Source organism: Ornithorhynchus anatinus, chromosome X1 (assembly GCF_004115215.2).
Source record: "Ornithorhynchus anatinus isolate Pmale09 chromosome X1, mOrnAna1.pri.v4, whole genome shotgun sequence".
NCBI classification, from domain to species: domain Eukaryota; kingdom Metazoa; phylum Chordata; class Mammalia; order Monotremata; family Ornithorhynchidae; genus Ornithorhynchus; species Ornithorhynchus anatinus.
In genome coordinates, this window is record NC_041749.1 from 118,058,828 (window position 1) to 118,071,862 (window position 13,035).

At 50.1% G+C, this 13,035-nt stretch overlaps 1 non-coding gene across 1 annotated transcript; it reads left to right on the plus strand.

Moving 5' to 3' along the window:
• Positions 1-8,087: 8,087 nt before the first annotated feature.
• Positions 8,088-8,225, plus strand: LOC114807041. Its single transcript, XR_003755094.1, has one exon. It is a non-coding gene; the product is annotated as a small nucleolar RNA SNORA7 (small nucleolar RNA).
• The last annotated feature ends 4,810 nt before the right edge of the window (positions 8,226-13,035 follow it).

The following is a 13,035-nucleotide window of genomic DNA, read 5'->3' on the forward strand; positions in this document are numbered from 1 at the left end:
CCTCAGCATCCACACTCTCCTTCCCCCATCCCTTCCACCTCCCTCTCACTCCCTCTTCCACCTCCCCCTCATCCCTTTCACCTCTTCCCTCCCCCCTTTTCCCTTCCACCTCTTCCCCCTCTCCCCTTCCACCTCTTCCCCCTCTCCTTCCATCTCTTTCCCCCACCCCACCCCTTCCACCTTTTCCTCTCCCCTTTTCCCTTCCACCTCTTCCCTCTTCCTCATCCCTTACCTCTCCCTCCCAGTTCCTTTCCACCTCTTCCCTCTCCTCCATCTCTTCCACCTCTTCCCTCTCCCCCGTCTCTTCCATCTCTTCCCTCTTCCCCCATCTCTTCCACCTCTTCACTCTCCCCCATATCTTCCACCTCTTCTCTCTCCCCCCATAGAATTGTACTTTCCAAGTGCTTAGTACAGTGCTCTGCTCACAGTAAGTGTTCACTAAATACGATTGAATGAATCTTTTCCACCTCTTCCCTCTCCCCCTTCTCTTCACCTCTTCCCTCTCCCCCATCTCTTCCACCTCTTCCCCCATTCCTTCCACCTCTTCCCTCTCCCCCGACCCTTCCACCTCTTCCCTCTCCCCCGACCCTTCCACCTCTTCCCTCTCCCCCATCTCTTCCACCTCTTCCCTCTCCCCATCTCTTCCACCTCTTCCCTCTCCCCTCGTCCCTTATCCACTTCCCTTCGCCCCCCACGTACCTTCCACCTCTTCCCTCCTCCCCCCCCCATACCTTCCACCTCTTCCCTCCTCCCCCCCCGTACCTTCCACCTCTTCCCTTCCCTGCCCCCCCGTACCTTCCACCTCTTCCCTCCCATCCCTTCCACTTCTTCCCCCGTCCCTTCCACCTCTTCCCTCTTCCCCCTTCCCCCCTCTTCCACCTCTTCCCTCTCCCCACCACGCCCCTTCCATATTTTCCCTTCCCCTCAATCAGTTAACCAACGATAATTGAAAGGTTACTGTTCTAAGCGCTTGGAAGAAAAAAACACACACACAAATCTGGTCAAGAAGAGCCCTGCTCACAAGGAGTTTACAGTCTACCCTTCACTTTTCCTTCCTTCAGCTCTCCTCCTCTCCCCCGACGTGCTGAGGGGTGGGACGGGTAACGCCTAGCAGTTGGAAACCCAGCGGCCCCGACCGGCCCCGGCAGCGCGAGCGGGATGGATTGAGTCCCCGAGGTGTCAGTGAAGGGAAAGAAAGATGCTCGGAATGAGGTCGCCGGACCGTAGGGAAGCGTCGAAGGGAGGTGTTAAAACAAACAAAAAAACAAGCCAAGATCGCTGGGAACTTCGCATCAGTTCCCGTTCCTGACTTGGACTTTGCAGTCATGGTCGGGGGCTGGGTCCGGACCGTTCAGAGGTGCGCTCCTCTCATTCCTTTGGGCATTTAACCCCGGACGCTTCCCTCCCCGCTCTCTGCCCCTCTCCCCCCGCCCTCTCCGGTGGGTCCCGAGCTGGGGCCGGAGAAGGGTCCGGAGAGCGGAGCGGAGCGGAGAGCGATACAGACCAGAATCGAATCCGCTGCCGCCGCCGTCAGCAATTAGCGCCGTGGCCGGAGACCCACAGAGGCAGCACAGCTGGAGCGTCTGCAAGACAAAGAGAGACACGTCGAGGGGCTGGAGGCGGAACGGCGGCGGGAGGGGAGGGACGGAGCCGAGAGCCGGGAGGTCGGGCGGGGAGCGGCGGGACCACCTGCCTTGGCGAGCTTTCCGAGCCCCACGAGGCCCAGCGAGCGCGCGGACCCGCCGCCGAGCGACGCCACCGGCAGCGTCCACAGGAGCAGGAGCAAGCGGTCCATGGCGTCCGGCCCGGCAGGTGGGCGCCGGCTACCTGCTCCCGACGGCGCTCGGGGAGCCGGAGTGGGGTGCCCGCATCCTCGGAGGAGCCGCGGCCCACTGCGGGCGGGCCGGCCCGGAGCCCCCCGGTCAGTCCCGGCCAAGACCGACCCCCAGCCCCGCCTCCGTTCGCTCGGCCGCGGCTCGCCCCACCGTGCTCTGGGACCGACCCCCAGGACCGGCCGGGGGCCTGCCTCGTTGGGGGGGCGGGGAGGGCGGAGCGGGGAGGAGGAGGAGGAGCCGGGGGGCGGGCGGCGGCGGAAGCTCTAAATAGAGAAGAGCGAAGAGCACGAGGAGCCGAACCGGGGCGAGAGAAGCCGGCGGGGCAGGGGCAGGGAGCGGAGTCGGGGGTCGCGGGAGGGAAGGGGTAAGCCCGTGGTGGGCAGGGATCGTCTCTCTTGGGACTTTCCGAGCGCTTGGCACGGTGCTCTGCACACAGGAAAGCGCTCCGTAAATACGATCGGACGAATGAATGGATGAGAAGGCGCAGAGCCTGAGTGGGGAAGCGGGACAGAGGGCGCAGAGCTGGGGGTGCAAGAGGGCGAAGAGGAGGGGGGGCAGAATGATAACAGTAACGATGATGATGACGATGATGTCTGTTGGGCGCTTACTATAATAATAACAATGCTGGTATTTGTTAAGCGCTTACTATGTGCGGAGCACTGTTTTCAGCGCTGGGGTAGATAAAGGGAAATCAGGTTGTCCCACGTCAGGCTCACAGTCTTCATCCCCATTTTACACATGGGGTAACTGAGACACAGAGAAATGAAGTGACTTGCCCACAGTCACACAGCTGACAAGTGGCAGAGTTGGGATGTACCGAGCACTGCTCTGAGCGCTGGTGATCAGGATGTCCCACGTGAGGCTCACAGTCTCAATCCCCATTTTCCAGACGAGGGAACTGAGGCAGAGGAGTGAAGTGACTTGCCCGAAGTTGGGATTAGAACCCGCGAAATCTGACTACCAAGCCCGGGCTCTTGCCACTAAGCAGAACAGGGGGCGGTGGCGGGGGAGAGAAGGTCACAGAGCAGACAAGTGGTAGAGCTGGGATTTGAACCCAGGTCCTCCTGACTCCCAGACCTGTGCTCTATCCACTAGGTCATACTGTTTGCGGGCAGGGAATGTGTCTGCCGACTCTATTGCGTCGTACTCTCCCAAGCGTTTTAGTACAGGGCCCCGCGCATAGTAAGTGCTCAATAAATACCATTGATTGATTAATAAGGCACAGAAAGCAGCACGGCGTAGTGGATAGAGCACTGGCCTGGGAGTCGGAAAGTCATGGGTTCTTATCCAGGCTCCGCCACTTGTCTGCCGTGTGACTTTTGGCAAGTCACTTCCCTTCTCTGCGTCTCAGTTACCTTATCTGCAAAATGGGGATTAAGACTGTTAGCCCCATGTGGGATAAGGGACTGTGTCCAACTCGATTTGCTTGTATTCACCCCAACCCTTAGAACAGTGCCCGGCATATAGTAAAGCGCTTAATAAATCCCATTATCATTATTATAAGCAGCGTGGCTCAGTGGAAAGAGCACGGGCTTTGGAGTCAGGGCTCATGAGTTCAAATCCCAGCTCTGCCACTTGTCGGCTGTGTGACTGTGGGCAAGTCACTTAACTTCTCTGTGCCTCAGTTCCCTCATCTGTAAAATGGGGATTAAGACTGTGAGCCCCACGTGGGACAACCTGATTCCCCTATGTCTACCCCAGCGCTTAGAACAGTGCTCGGCACATAGTAAGCGCTTAACAAATACCAACATTATTATTATTATTATTACTAGAAAGAGAAGCAGATGGGGCAGAACAGGAGGGTTCGGGAGGAGAGGGTGAGCCGGGGAGTGTCCTTCGGAAACCTGCCTATCCTGGCTACTGAGCCTGTCGAGGGAGAGACGGATACACGAAGGAGACTTTCGCGTGTTAACCCACCCTTCTCTGGAGCCCTACCTCCCCTGGAGCTCTCTAGTGCTAATCTAGACCACGCCTTGCCCCGGCCTTTACCCCGTCCCATGAGAATGAATGACTGTGTGTGTGTGTGCACGCGTCTACACACACGGGCTTTTCATGGTGGCTGACTTCCCCCACATGAATGGGGGACCAGGTTGGGGCATGCAGGAAGAACACACTGACTTTTCGTACACCCACATTAGGCAGGTTCATACTGTACCCTCTGGAACGTGCCAGGGGATGGTTGATGGGTTTTTTTTTGGGGGGGGGGAGGGGGTTGAGGTGACAAGGGACACAGAAACATCCTGAGTCTCCCAACCCTCTGTCATTCTCGAGAGAATCAAGCTATAGGGATGCCAGGCACAAGTGTGAGGGGGTACCCCTTGAGAGTCTGCAAACTTGGGGGGGGGGTGCCTCTTCCAATCCATCAATCCATGGTGTTTATTGTGTGCTTACTGTGTGTAGAGATTAATCCCCACCAGCCTGTTTGTTGACTGACTTTTTAAAAAAAATACCAAAACTTTTGTTTCCATCACTTGTATCCTAGCAGACTGTAAGCTCCTCGAATACAGGGGCTGAGGCAAGTGTCCTAATACCGTGCCCTGATCACAGTAAGTACCTAATAAATACTGATGATGGTGACATAAATCTGAGCAGGCAATGCTTTTTTGGAAAATACATTGCAGTTGGTTATGGTATTTATTAAGCCTGTATAAAAACTTCTGACTGAAGATCAAGTTAGGATGTGTCACATGGTGGACAGACTCAGCTGGAATCCTGATGTGGGTGATGAAGACCACAGTGGCTGCCAAGATGGCTACCCTGGCAACCGTCTGCTGGTATGTACGATGCTAGAGCCCAGCATTGACACTCTGTGGCCATGATTTTTTTTTCTTTTTATGGAAAATGTTTGCCTGGTCTTTGCGGTGTGCTACATCCTTGCCCATTCCCTTGTTTGTTGTACTTTGTGCCCCAACACAGAATTTAAGCTCAGGTCCCCGAAAGGGAACATCCATGAAACAGCTCTTTGAGGTGTCTCCAGTCAGGTCCAATAGGAGAAAATGGAGGGTTCATGTGGGTGGTGATTAGGGAATCCCCAGGGGTGCATACTGGACCCACGGGGTTTATATTGTTATACTGGGAGTTTTACTGTACTCTCCCAAGTGCTTAGGATGGTGCTCTGCACAGAGTAAGCGCTCAATAAATATGATCAAATGAATGAATAAATGCATATGGCACTTTAGACCCCTCTACAAAGGCTCAAAACCAAAGGTCTAGCTTTGCCCGTAAACAAAACTACGGTGCACCCTCTCCTGGAATTTCCAGGTTACTGTGTCTTGGGACAGATTTAAGAGCTGAAGATGGGCCAGAGAAGGGCAACCAGGATGACCAGGGCAACGGTGTGGTCTAGTGGAAGGAGCACAGGACTGGGAGTCAAGAGACCTGGGTGTGTCCCTGCTCCACCCCTGACCGGGGGTAGTCGGAGAAGCTTCCTTAATGAGATCAGACTGAAAGAGTCAGGACTCTTTAGTCTGAACAGGCATGGCATGAGATTGAAGCTCACAGGGTGGACAGAGTGAAGACAGAATTGTTATTTCCCCCCACAGCATCAGGCAGGGTCCACCTCCACCACCTGTTTCCCAGTTTTCCAGCCACTGCATCAGGTGAGTCTGAGCTATTCAATGGGTCCTTTGGGGGAAGGTAGCTCCTTCTACCCTCCCCTCTAAGACTTTGAGCCCCATGTGGGACAGGGACTGTATCCAACCTGATTACTTTGTACCTACCCGGCACTTAGAACGGTGTTTCATACATAATAAGCGCTTAACAAATGCCATGATTACTATTACTATTATAATTGTTATGAATATTATTATTATTAAGATGGCAGATAGGTTGGGAAAGGGACCCAGCTGAAACTAGTGGGGATAGAACAGGGAATCAAAAGAGTAGGTTTCTAGTCATTCATTCATTCAGTTGTATTTATTGAGCACTTACTGTGTGCAAAGCACTGTACTAAGTGCTTGGGAAGGTACAATACAGCAATAAAGAGAGACAATCCCTGCCCACAATGAGCTCCCAGCTCCGCTACTGGCCTGACGTGTGACCTTGAGCAAATCGCTTTACCGCAGCGGTTGCAGCATAAGGCCCCCCCACCCCTCTTTATACCCGACCTTCAGTGCTCAACCGAGTGAGAGAGAAGCTACCCCATCCCCATGCCACCGGGAATCCCGTCAGCCCCTGCTTCAGCCTGGGAAATAATAATAATAATGTTGGCATTTGTTAAGCGCTTACTATGTGCCAAGCACTATTCTAAGCCCTGGGGTGGGATACAAGGTAATCAGGTTGTTGCACGTAGGGCTCACAGTCTTCATCCCCATTTTACAGATGAGGTAACTGAGGTGCAGAGAAGTCAAGTGACTTGCCCAAGGTCACACAGCTGACAAGCGGAGGAGCCGGGATTAGAACGCATGACCTCTGACTCCCAAGCCCGGGCTCTTTCCACTGAGCCAGCCAAGGGCAGCCCTAGGCCTGCTCTACTTTTAGAACATTGAGAAGGTCACTGCGATGGTTGCCTTCAACTGTGGATCTGAACCGTGAGGAGCCTAAAATTCTGCTGCTCCTTTTGTGTTTTTTTGCCATCCTTTTCTTTTATGTTCTTGCTTTGACCTCCCTTACGTGATGGTCACCACCCCCTTCTCCTCTTAGACTTTGAACCTCTGACAGGACAGGGACGATGTGTATATCAATCCATCGATCTTATGTACATATCCGTAATCTATATTAATGTCTGTCTCCCCCTCTAAACTGTAAGCTCCTTGTGGTGAGGGAACAGGTCTACCAACACTGTTGTATTGTACTCTCCCAAGGGTTCTGCATACAGTAAGAGCTGTAGACTGTAAGCTCCTGGTGAGCAGGGAATGTGCTTATTGTTACAGTCTACTCTTCCAAGTGCTTAGTAGCATGGGGATTAATAATAACAATAATGATGATGGTATCTGTTAAGCGCTTACTATGTACCAAGCACTGTTCTAAGCACTGGGGGGTGGATACAGGGTAATCAGGTTGTCCCACGTGGGGCTCACAGTCTTCATCCCCATTTTACAGATGAGGGAACTGAGGCCCAGAGAAGTGAAGTGATGCCCCCAAGATCACCCAGCTGACAAGCGGTGGAGCCGGGATTAGAACCCATGACCTCTGACTCCCAAGCCCGGGCTCCTGCCACTGAGCCACGCTGATGAAGACTGTGAACCTCGTGTGGGACGGGGACTGTGTCCAACCTGATTGACTTGTATCTCCCGCAGTGCTTAGAACAGTGGTTAGCATATAGTAAGTGCCTAACAGATACTATTGTTATAATATTATGAATACTAGCATTATTTACAATACTATTATTATTAAGTCCTCTTAATCGTGGCTCAGTGGAAAGAACACGGGCTTGGGAGTCATAGGTCATGGGTTTGAATTCCGACTCCGCCGCTTGTCAGCTGTGTGACTGTGGGCAAGTCACTTAACTTCTCTGTGCCTCAGTTACCTCATCTGTAAAATGGGGATGAAGACTGTGAGCCTCATGTGGGACAACCTGATTACCCTTTATCTACCCCAGCGCTTAGAACAGTGCTCTGCACATAGTAAGCGCTTAACAAATACCAACATTATTATTACAGTGCTCTGCACACAGTAACTGCTCAATAAATACGATTAAATGAACAAATACCATTGATAATATTTACTGAGCGCTTACTGTGTGCAGAGCATTGCACTAAGCGCTTGGGAGAGTACAGTACAGTAGAGTTGGTAGTTGTGTGCCCTGCTCACAACTGCATAAGGACCTTACATTCTACATAGCATTTGTGTAACAATAATAATAACTGTGGTATTTTTTAAGCTCTTACTATGTGCCGGGCACTGTACTAAGTGCTGGGTTAGATACAAGATAATCAGGTTGGACACAGTCCCTGTCTCACAAAGGGCTCCCAGTCTCAATCCTCAATTTACAGGTGAGGTAACCGAGGCACGGAGAAGTGAAGTGACTTACCCAGGGTTACACAGCAGACAAGTGGCAGAGCCAGGAGTAGAACCCAGATCCTTCTGACTCCCAGGCCTGTGCTCTATCCACTAGGCCACACTGCTTCTTGTTCAGAGATTTGCCCACAGTGTTTAATAAATACTACCACTCTCTGGGCCTCAGTTTCCTCTTCTGTAAAATAGGATAAGATAGACTGTGAGCCCCATATGGGACAGGGACCGTGTCCAATCTGGTAACCGTGTTATCTACCCCAGAGTTTGGAACATAAGATCCCCACTAGGCTGTAAAATCCCCTCTCAGGGTCACACCTGGAGAGTTTCCAGGACTCTACCAATCTCGGCTACGGGAAGGAGAGTCAAGCAGAGGCCTACCCATTCCATTCCTAGCTTGGGCAGTGGCTAGTGAGCGGAAGGCAATCTGCTACAAGTAAAAACTCACCTGTGCTGGGCAGCAGCGGCATGGGAGAGAGTCAAGGGCGGAGACTCGAGTTTACTGCACGATAGGAGGCAATGGTAAACCGCTTCCGTATTTTTACCAAGAAAACTCTACGGATCCACTACCAGAAAGATTGCAGATGGAAAGCGGGACGTTCTGGGAGAGCGTGGTATTGCTATGGGTCTGAAACGACTCGAAGGCCTAAGACAAGACAAAACTGTAAGATCCTTGAGGGTGGGGATCATGTCAACCAGCTGTCTTGTAATTTCCCAAACACTAAGTACGGTACTCTACACTCAATCAGAACTCAGTATGAATGATTGACTGTATTCATTAAGCGCTTACTTAAGGAAGAATTTGGCTGGTGATATAACACAGGAACAAGCTACCAAGGTAGTCATGGAGATTAAAAAACAAAAAACAAAAAGAAGTCTATAGCCATAGTTTGTTTAAACACTTATCAGTTTGGAGTCAGTCACCAAATCCTGTCGTTCTACCTTCACAACATTTCTAGAATCTGCCCTTTCCTCTCCATCCAAACTGCCACCCCACTGGTCTAAGCACTTCTCATATCCTGCCCCGACTACAGCATCAGCCTCCTGGGTGACCTTCCCTGCCTCCAATCTCTCCTCCCTCCTGTTCCACACTTCATTTCTAAAAAAAATGTTCTGCATGTATCTCCCCATTCCTTTAAAGCCTCCGATGGTTGCCCATCCATCACTGCATCAGCAGAAACTCCTTATCGTTTACTTGAGACACTCACTCAGCCCTCTCCGCATTACCTACCCTCGCTCCTCTTCTGCTCCAACCCAGCCTGCACATTTCACTTCTCTAACATCAACCATCTTCCTGGGCTTTGATCTTGTTTCTCTCACTGTTGATTCCACATTCATGCCCTCTCTCTGCCCTGAAACTCCCTCCCCCTTCATATCTGACAGATCACCACTCTTCCCCATCCTCAAAGCCCTGCTAAAGTCACCTCCTCCAGAAAGTCTTCCCCAATTAACCTCTCTTTCCCCCACCCTGTTCTACCTTCCTTCTGTGTCATCTGTACCTCCTAAGGACTTGTATTCCCCTCCCCCACCCTCAATGTACATATTTGTATACTTTGCTGATTCCACTGCCTTTAACTTATTTTATTGTCTCCTCCACTGTTCATTTAATCAGTGCTATTTATTGAACACTTACTCTTTGCAGAGCACTGCACTAAGAGAACACTGCAATTGAGTTGGTAGACACAGTCCATTCATTCGATCTGATTTATTGAGCACTTAGTGCATACAGAGCACGGTACTAAGCATTTGGGAGAATGCAGTACAACAATAGACAGACACATTCCCTGCCCACAACAAACTTGCGGTCTAGAGGACAAGCTGCCCACAAGGAGCTTGCAGTTTGGAAGGGTAGACCGTCCTTAAAATCAGTCACAGGTAGGGGAAATGGGAGAGTATAAGGATCAATCAATGGTATTCATTGAATGCTTACTGTGTGCAGAGCACTGTAGTAAGCTCTTAGGAGAGTACAATGCAACAGAGTTTATAGACACCATTCCCAGCCCACAACAATCTAGTCCTGTGGGGCTGGGAATGGGAAAAGTATCAAGTTCTTAAGGGGGACAGATCAAAATGCCTTGTTGAGGAAAAGAAGGTGAATAGGGGAAATGAGGGCTTAGTCAGGGGAGGTATCTTGGAGGAAATGTGATTTTAATAAATCTTTGAAGGTGGTGAGAGTGATGGTCTGTCTGATATGAAAGGAGAGGGAGCTCCAGGCCAGAGGCAAGATGTGAGTGAGGGGTCAGCGGCAAGATTGACAAGATCAAGATCAGTGAGTAGGTTGGCATTAGAGGAGTGAGGTTTGTGGGCTGGGTTGTAGTAGGAAATCAGTGGAGTAGGATAGGAAGGGTCAAGGCGATTGAATGATTTAAAACCAATGGTAAGGAGTTTCTGTTTGATACAGAGGTGGATGGGCAACCAGTGGAGGTTCTCAAGGTGTGGGAAAACATGAACGAGGTGTCTTTTTAGAAAAAGGTAGCAGAATGAAGTATGGCCTGAAGTGGGGAGAGACAGGAGGCAGGGAGGTCAGCAAGGAGGCTGATGCAGTAGTCAAGGCTGGATCAGATAAGTTATTGGATCAGTGTAGTAACAATTTGGATAGATGGAGAAAGGATAGATTTTAGCGATTTGGTGCAGGTAGAACCAATAGGATTTGGTGGCATTATGTGGATTGATTGAGAGAGATGAATCGAGGATAATGACAAAGTTTCAGGCATTATCTACCAATTCTATTGCATTGTACTTCCCAAGTGCATAGTACACATACGATAAGTGGTCAGTGAAAGCCATTGATTGAAATGTGAGACTGGAGAGAGAGAAAGAGAGAAAGATAGAGAGAAGTCAGGGCTGGAGAGGTAGATTTGAAAATAATCCACCTAGAGGTGGTAGTTGAAGCTGTGGGAGTGAATGCATTCTCCAAGGGAGTGAGTGCAAATGGAGAATAGAAGAGGACCCAGAACTGCGCCTTGAGGGACTCCCACAGTGAGGGGGTGAGAGGCAGAGGAGCAGCCTGCAAAAGAGACTGCGTAGGAGCAGCTAGAGAGATAGGAAGAGAAGCAGGAGAGGACAGTGTCAGTGGAGCCAAGGTTGGATAAAGTTTCCAAGACAAAGGGGTGGTCCACCGTATTGAAGGCAGCCAAGAGGCCAAGGAGGATTAGGAAGGAGTAGGGGCCGTCAGATTTGGTGAGAAGGAGATCACCGGTGAACTTTGAAAGGGAAGTTTCCATGGACTGAAGGGGGAAGAAGCCATATTGGAGGGGTTCAAAGAGAAGACTGGAGGAGAGAAAGTGGAAGCGGAGGGTGGGTAGTAGACAACTCACTCAAGGAGTGTGGAGAGGAATGGTAGGAGGGAGATGGGGGTGGTGGGTCAAGGGAGGTTTTTTTAAGGGCAAGAGATTCATGGGCATTTTTGAAAGCAGTGGGGAGGGAAAATGAGAGGTTGAAGATGGTGATCAAGGAGGGGGCAAGCATTTTGATAAGCAGTGAAAGGATGGGGTCAGAGGCACAGGGGGAGGGGTTAGATTTTGAGAGAAGGTGGGAGAGCTCTTGAGATATTTCTTGGAAGGACGGGAAAGTCAAAGAGAGGGTGGGAGGAGGGTGGAACGGTAGAGGAGCAAGAGGGCTTTAAGGATATCACACCTGATGATTTCAATTTTATCTACGAGCAGCATGGCTCTGTGGAATGAACACAGGCCTGGGAGTCCGAGAATTTGGGTCTAATCCCAGCTCCACCACTTGTCTGCTGTGTGACTTTGGGCAAGTCACTTCACTTCTCTGTGCCTCAGTTTCCTCATCTGTAAAATGGGAATTAAGACTGAGCCCTATGTGGGACATGGACTGTGTCCAACCTAACTTGTATCTACCTCAGCACTTAGTACAGTGCCTGGCACATAGTAAGTGCTTAACAAATACCATCAAAAGCAAGCAGCCATTCAAAAATTCCCCTGCCCGGTCTTTACCAGTGAGGTAGGTTAAAGCTTAGAGATAGAATAATGTGAAGAATGTGTAAAGAAATTGTTCAACCAATGAGTACAATATCCACATTTTGCATCATCTTAGCCTTGTGTGTAAATGCCCCAGCTTTCTTGACTTAGATCCTAATGTGTTGTACCTTGAAGCTAATCCCACTGTTTAAATAACATGCATACATTTTCTGTAAGTTGCATGTCATAATGTCTAGCCCCTGAATATTTCACTTTTGTTAGCATAAAATTGCTCTCGGGATACAAGTTGCATCAGTGAACCACCATAAACCAAGGTCTCAGTGGGCTATTGAGAGCCTCAACAAAGCCCTTACCTTTTCCACTGTGTGTGTGTGTGTGTGTGTGTGTGTGTGTGTTGGGGGTTTGGGGACGGGGGAGGTATACAAGTGTGTTTGGATTTTTGGATTCTCTTGTTTCTTTTTATAAGCACTCAGCTTAAGTGGCCTGGGATAACATGATATAAATACTGTAATCATGTGTAAACAATGCCTCTCTGAGCCAGACCTTTCTGAGGGGAACTCTGAAGAAAAAGGAAACAGGGGAGGGAAGGTTCCTTTTTCAAAGACAATCTCCTTTAAAACCTGCCTGTCTGGGAGAAGATGATGATTTGGACATGGGCCAGTCAGCTGGGATCCCTACAGAAATACCCCCAGTTGAACTGTCCAGACCCTACTCTGTCTCCCAAGCAAAGTCTTACCCACAAACTCCGTAGGTGGCCTAAGGCCACTTGAAAGTAATCCAAGCTAGGCACCTGGTGATGGTCTGGCATCAGGCCAGTGTTTCAGAGATAATCTCTCGTTGAATTTGGGTGTCTGGACTCATTTCATGGCTTATTGTTGCGTGTCTTTCTGAACTAATTCCTCAGTGAAAGATGTTTGAAATCCAAAACTTTCTTTGGTTTCCCACTTCATTTGGAGCTGCAGACACTTGCCCCTGTGGAGACCAGGAAAAGTTTTCCAGAGGGCATCTTGCCACAAGAAGCTTAACCCATTCATGAGCTTTCTCAGCTTAGGGCAGTGGTTGGAAAGTTTTTCAATCAGTCAATCAATCATATTTACTGAGCACTTCCTGTGTGCAGAGCACTGTAGTAAGCTCTTGGGAGAGTACACTACAGCAGAGTTGGTAGACACATTCCCTGCCAACAAGGAACTTAAATCTAGAGTGGGAGACATACATTAAACCAAATTATGGCTATGTACATAAGTGCTGTGGGGTTGAGGGTGAGGGGAATACCAAGCACTTAAAGGGGACAGATCCATGTGCATGGC